The sequence below is a fragment of the Oncorhynchus kisutch genome, linkage group LG13, assembly GCF_002021735.2.
Source record: "Oncorhynchus kisutch isolate 150728-3 linkage group LG13, Okis_V2, whole genome shotgun sequence".
NCBI classification, from domain to species: domain Eukaryota; kingdom Metazoa; phylum Chordata; class Actinopteri; order Salmoniformes; family Salmonidae; genus Oncorhynchus; species Oncorhynchus kisutch.
The window spans coordinates 16,746,792-16,754,296 of NC_034186.2; positions in this window are offsets into that span (position 1 = coordinate 16,746,792).

The window sequence follows — 7,505 nt, forward strand, 5'->3', positions numbered from 1 at the left end:
CATTTCTCAATATAGTTTACTACCCCAATGTGGTCCCCCACTCTGTTTGATTTGCAGGAATTAAACCGTGAACTCACGGTAATGACTGTGGAAATGACTCCTCATTCTTCAGTGCATTGTCAGTCTCTACACGCCCCCATCCCCCTTTAAACGTCCTAATATGATTGAAGTGTGAAAGTCAAATGGTAAATCCCTGATCTTAATGATCAAACGAGCACTCACAAAAAGGCTAAGCAGGTGTGTGCGTGTGGTGCAGTTCGGAAAAGAGAAGAGAGATTCAGCGGATATCGGACACCAGTTAATTAAGGGCCCGATTACAGACGGCAGAATCCTCAAAGGTGCATTTGGGTAGGTGTGGGTAAAGCGTAAAATCACTATCCAAACTGAAAAGTCAGTCGACATGAAACGTTCAACCACAGACTACTAGAGGAAACGAAGAAAGACTTGAGGCAAGATGATGCTTTAAACCAGTCACTCTCCTACATGCAGCCATGCACTAGCATTTTGTTTGTTAATAAACCAAAATACTTCCTTTACTCCTCTCCTAATCTCAGAAACCCATAACTAAAATATCATGTAGTTGCATTAGATGTTACAATACCATTTATGTTATGTTGTCTGTCCATAAGAGGTTAATAATCTCCAGATAAAAAAAAACATTCCAGATACCTCCTGGGACCATTCAATCAAACCCAGTAGGTAAGTTCAAACAGTAATGTAACATATGTCAGCTAATGTGACATAACTGTAGACCAAAACCATAAACTAAAATGACATACCTTCATAAATAAAATGCATAAATGACAATATTTAACTATGTTAAATGATACTGGATTTTATTGAACTGTGGATCCTATGTTGGGTTGGACATGCATGGGGTATTGAATCAAAAACTGAAGCAACTTGATAAAAAATTCTAGGTAGACTTACAGTTTGTTCAGCAGGAGACACTGCGCACTAGACAGGAAAGAAGGATGATATGATAGGAGACGCCCTAGACAGGAAGGAAGGATGTTATAACAGGAGACACTGCCTTAGACAGGAAGGAAGGATGTTATGACAGGAGACACTGCCCTAGACAGGAAGGAAGGATGTTATGACAGGAGACACTGCCCTAGACAGGAAGGAAGGATGTTATGACAGGCGACACTGCCCTAGACAGGAAGGAAGGATGTTATGACAGGAGACACTGCCCTAGACAGGAAGGAAGGATGTTACAACAGGAGACACTGCCCTAGACAGGAAGGAAGGATGTTATGACAGGAGACACTGCCCTAGACAGGAAGGAAGGATGTTATGACAGGAGACACTGCCCTAGACAGGAAGGAAGGATGTTATGACAGGAGACACTGCCCTAGACAGGAAGGAAGGATGTTATGACTGGAGACACTACCCTAAACAGGAAGGAAGGATGTTATGAAAGGAGACACTGCCTTAGACAGGAAGGAAGGATGTTACAACAGGAGACACTGCCTTAGACAGGAAGTATGTTATGACTGGAGACACTACCCTAGACAGGAAGGATGTTATGACTGGAGACACTACCCTAGACAGGAAGTAGGGATGTTATGAAAGGAGACACTACCCTAGACAGGAAGGAAGGATGTTACAACAGGAGACACTGCCTTAGACAGGAAGGAAGGATGTTACAACAGGAGACACTACCCTAGACAGGAAGGAAGGATGTTACAACAGGAGACACTGCCCTAGACAGGAAGGAAGGATGTTATGACTGGAGACACTACCCTAGACAGGAAGGAAGGATGTTACAACAGGAGACACTACCCTAGACAGGAAGGAAGGATGTTACAACAGGAGACACTACCCTAGACAGGAAGGAAGGATGTTACAACAGGAGACACTACCCTAGACAGGAAGGAAGGATGTTATGACTGGAGACACTACCCTAGACAGGGAGGAGGGATGTTACAACAGGAGACACTGCCCTAGACAGGAAGGAAGGATGTTACAACAGGAGACACTACCCTAGACAGGAAGGAAGGATGTTACAACAGGAGACACTGCCCTAGACAGGAAGGAAGGATGTTATAACAGGAGACACTACCCTAGACAGGGAGGAGGGATGTTACAACAGGAGACACTACCCTAGACAGGAAGGAAGGATGTTACAACAGGAGACACTGCCCTAGACAGGAAGGAAGGATGTTATAACAGGAGACACTACCCTAGACAGGGAGGAGGGATGTTACAACAGGAGACACTACCCTAGACAGGAAGGAAGGATGTTACAACAGGAGACACTGCCCTAGACAGGAAGGAAGGATGTTATGACTGGAGACACTACCCTAGACAGGAAGGAAGGATGTTACAACAGGAGACACTACCCTAGACAGGAAGGAAGGATGTTACAACAGGAGACACTGCCCTAGACAGGAAGGAAGGATGTTATGACTGGAGACACTACCCTAGACAGGAAGGAAGGATGTTACAACAGGAGACACTACCCTAGACAGGAAGGATGTTATGACTGGAGACACTACCCTAGACAGGGAGGAGGGATGTTACAACAGGAGACACTGCCCTAGACAGGAAGTAAGGATGTTACAACAGGAGACACTACCCTAGACAGGAAGGAAGGATGTTACAACAGGAGACACTGCCCTAGACAGGAAGGAAGGATGTTATAACAGGAGACACTACCCTAGACAGGGAGGAGGGATGTTACAACAGGAGACAATACCCTAGACAGGAAGGAAGGATGTTACAACAGGAGACACTGCCCTAGACAGGAAGGAAGGATGTTATAACAGGAGACACTACCCTAGACAGGGAGGAGGGATGTTACAACAGGAGACACTACCCTAGACAGGAAGGAAGGATGTTACAACAGGAGACACTGCCCTAGACAGGAAGGAAGGATGTTATGACTGGAGACACTACCCTAGACAGGAAGGAAGGATGTTATGACTGGAGACACTACCCTAGACAGGAAGGAAGGATGTTACAACAGGAGACACTGCCCTAGACAGGAAGGAAGGATGTTATGACTGGAGACACTACCCTAGATAGGAAGGAAGGATGTTACAACAGGAGACACTGCCCTAGACAGGAAGGAAGGATGTTATGACTGGAGACACTACCCTAGACAGGAAGGAAGGATGTTACAACAGGAGACACTGCCCTAGACAGGAAGGAAGGATGTTACAACAGGAGACACTACCTTAGACAGGAAGGATGTTATGACTGGAGACACTACCCTAGACAGGGAGGAGGGATGTTACAACAGGAGACACTACCCTAGACAGGGAGGAGGGATGTTACAACAGGAGACACTGCCCTAGACAGGGAGGAGGGATGTTACAACAGGAGACACTACCCTAGACAGGGAGGAGGGATGTTACAACAGGAGACACTGCCCTAGACAGGGAGGAGGGATGTTACAACAGGAGACACTACCCTAGACAGGAAGGAAGGATGTTACAACAGGAGACACTGCCCTAGACAGGAAGGAAGGATGTTATGACTGGAGACACTACCCTAGACAGGAAGGAAGGATGTTATGACTGGAGACACTACCCTAGACAGGAAGGAAGGATGTTACAACAGGAGACACTGCCCTAGACAGGAAGGAAGGATGTTATGACTGGAGACACTACCCTAGATAGGAAGGAAGGATGTTACAACAGGAGACACTGCCCTAGACAGGAAGGAAGGATGTTATGACTGGAGACACTACCCTAGACAGGAAGGAAGGATGTTACAACAGGAGACACTGCCCTAGACAGGAAGGAAGGATGTTACAACAGGAGACACTACCTTAGACAGGAAGGATGTTATGACTGGAGACACTACCCTAGACAGGGAGGAGGGATGTTACAACAGGAGACACTACCCTAGACAGGGAGGAGGGATGTTACAACAGGAGACACTGCCCTAGACAGGGAGGAGGGATGTTACAACAGGAGACACTACCCTAGACAGGGAGGAGGGATGTTACAACAGGAGACACTGCCCTAGACAGGGAGGAGGGATGTTACAACAGGAGACACTACCCTGGAGTTCAAATTGTGTCCCCAAAAGTGTCTAAGTGAACGATAAGACAATAATGATATGTGGTTGTGAATGATACAAAGTACACTAAGACTTTTCTGTCATTTCAACAGTAAAACACTGTACGATGCACAGTATAATAGCATACGTGTGTCTTACAGCCTTCATGCTGTAGATTGCACTGCGTTATGGGTAAAATGCTGAAAAATATTCTTATTAACTGTAATTTGGAAGCCTCCTGTAACATACTATTTATTTACAATAATAGCTTATGCCTTCTAGAGGTTCAAATGATCAGTTTCAGGTGACAACATTATGCTGTCAGGCGAGACACATGAAGCTCAGACAGTTTTAGTAAATATCTTCTTGAAGCAGCTGTGAAATGGAAGAATATTTTCAGCAGATGCTTGGTAGGTACGTTGACTTGTTTATAATTGTTTATTGTTTATATAAGTATATTTATTGCTAGCTAACATTGACTTACTGTACATTTCCTTAGCTAACCTAACTAGACAGCTGGCTAATGGTATGCTCTAAATTGCTCGTAAATATCTAGCTGTGCGATGTAGAAAACATCACCCATAGAAAAAGATTGTGATTATAGGCTGTATTCCAGCTCCTGAGTGCCATAGAAATACACTGAGCACAGATTCGTGACCGCTATGTTTCCACCATTACTACAGAGAAATGGCCGGTTTCTAGCAGTTGTAAAGATGACCCATATTTTGTTCGTATTGACGGGCCACATCTTGCATAAACCAGGTTGTGGGCCGTACTCACGAGCTGCTAAAGCCGATGCGAATGACCAGTGCATTGTGTGGTATTGAGGTGCTTGACAACCTAAGGTGCAGTGCAACTGGTCGGCTGTAGCCTAACACAGTGTCGGCGGCGGAAGCTAGCAACATGGCACATTTTTTCCCCGCCCAAGATGATACAGTGTTTCAAGTAGGATAGAAGCCTACACAAGAAATAACTAATATTAGTCGCCATCTAGATGTCACCATGATATATTCTTCTCCAAGGGGAGAGCATAAATGACTATAACACCAGGACAGAGTCCTCCTAGGCTGTCACAACCCTGTGGGATTCCATTCACTTGGCTCTCATCTGCGCTACATACTGTAAGTCATCGTTTTGCAGTCCAGGAGTGTCCCGTATAGCCTCTCCTGCATAGCCGTGGGAAGTAGGGATGCTGAGGGGGCTGCAGCAGCCCCTGAAAAATCAGAATATTATTTATATGTTTTTGTTCACAAAAGTAGTGCACTGGGCCTTTAGTAGTCCTGCATTAGTGGACCGATATAGCTGTCTGCAGCGTGGGCAAAACATTTTTCCAGCACCCCCAACCCCAAACTACTTCCTGCGGCTATACTCTTCCCCTATCCATTTGTTTAATTTAAACAATATTGTTCCATAATGTTACAGTATTAGCTAAACCTGTTCACTTGACCAGTAGTATGCAAACATCTGGTGGCACAGCTAGAAAGGAACATGTTGTGAGTCTGGTAAAATAATCTGTGATATTGTGTAGCCTATAGTGATGTTGTATTAGTTTGTTAGGGTTTGATGTAGGTGTATCTAGCAGTCTTATTTGTATTTGTTCAATGCCTCAATTGATTTCATAAACTAAAGTGAATATATGCTGTAGGTTCAAATCAACCCAAGATGATGAATCCTGAAGAAGTGCATGACAAGGTGGCCCAGAGGAAGCCAGCTGTTTATTCTCAATCCCTACCATGCCCCATTCTTCCAAGAGCTCACTGAGTTTGAATGAAGACCTCTAGTGAGGTAAGTACATATACACGACACCAGCTTGATATGTCCCTTGTCCCCTGTCTTTTTAACCACAGAGTAGCAGCCCTGGTGCTCTCTGTCTCTCATTCTATTCTTTCTTTTTCTATGCTTGTCCTAGGGGTGAGAGGAGCTGACAAATCAGAATTGAGGAGGTTTGTTACAGGGCTCCATGAGGAACACCTGATGCTGCGCTGACTTCTCTCTCCTGGATGCTCTCTGGCCCAAACTGTCCTGTTATGCGTTTAGCAACTCCACCACCGCAGACCGCAAGGCACTTTAGAGGGTGATACACACACCCGAAAGCACCATTAGGTGCACACTGCTTGCCTTCCAGGACACCTACAACACCAGGTGTCGCAGGAAGGCCAAGAAGATCATCAGGGAACCCAGCCACCTGAGCCACGGCCTGTTCTCCCAGTTTCCATTACTCAGACACGGGCAGCACAAGAGCAATATGGCGAAAACTGGAAGCCACTACTAGTCAGTTATCTGCTTTTTATTGTTTCACTTGGTCCCCACACCCCCTCTATGGTCGTTTAGTCAGCCTGCTGTTCCCCCTATGGCCAATGTCCACCCCAATGGATATTTATTCATTCATAACTGCTACAGTTGTTATTATGTATATTGTACTATTTCTGTTTTTCCTATTACCATTTTCATTGTTTTATTTCACTTAGTCTGCATGTTGGAGCTTGGCGCACTGAATCTGAAGATCTAGGATTGTACCAGTCCCAGTTTTAACTCCGTCTACCTCTCTCTCTTTGTCTCGCTCTCCCCCCACAGCCCACACACAGGCACACAATCTAGTTTTTACATTAGTGTTGTAATGATTATCTTATTTGGTTACATACACTATATATACAAAAGTATGTGGACACCCCTTCAAATGAGTGGATTCGGCTATTTCAGCCACACCCATTGATGACAGGTTTATAAAATGAGCACATAGCCATGCAATCTCCATTTACAAACATTGGCAGTAAATTGGCCTTACTGAAGAGCTCAGTGACTTTCAACATACCACCTTTGCAACAAGTCACATTGTCAAATTTCTGCCCTACTTGAGCTGCCCCGGTCAACTGTAAGTGCTGTTGTTGTGAAGTGGAAAGGTCTAGGAGGAACAACGGCTCAGACGCGAAGTGGTAGGCCACACAAGCTCACAAAACGGGACCACTGAGTACTGAAGCGCGTAGCGCGTAAAAATCGTCTGTCTTCGGTTGCAACACTCACTACAGAGTCCCAAACTGTGTCTAGAAGCCACGTCAGCATAATAACTGTTCGTTGAGAGCTTTATGAAATGTTTCCATGGACGAGCAGCTGCATACAAGCCTAAGATCACCATGCACAATGCCAAGCGTCAGCTGGAGTGATGTAAAGCTTGCCGTCATTGGACTCTGGAGCAGTGGAAACGCGTTCTCTAGAGCAATGATTATTATTATTTTTTTTTTGTTTAACTAGGCAAGCCAATTAAGAACAAATTCTTATTTACAATGACGGCCTACCCTGGCGACGCTGGGCCAATTGTGCGCCGCCCTATGGGACTCACAATCACAGCTGGATGTGATTCAAACCAGGGACTGTAGTGATGCCTCTTGCACTGAGATGCAGTGCCTTAGACCGCAGCACACAAATGAACCATGCTTTACCATCTGGAAGTCCGACGGATGTATCTGGGTTTGGCGGATTCCATGAGGACTCTACCT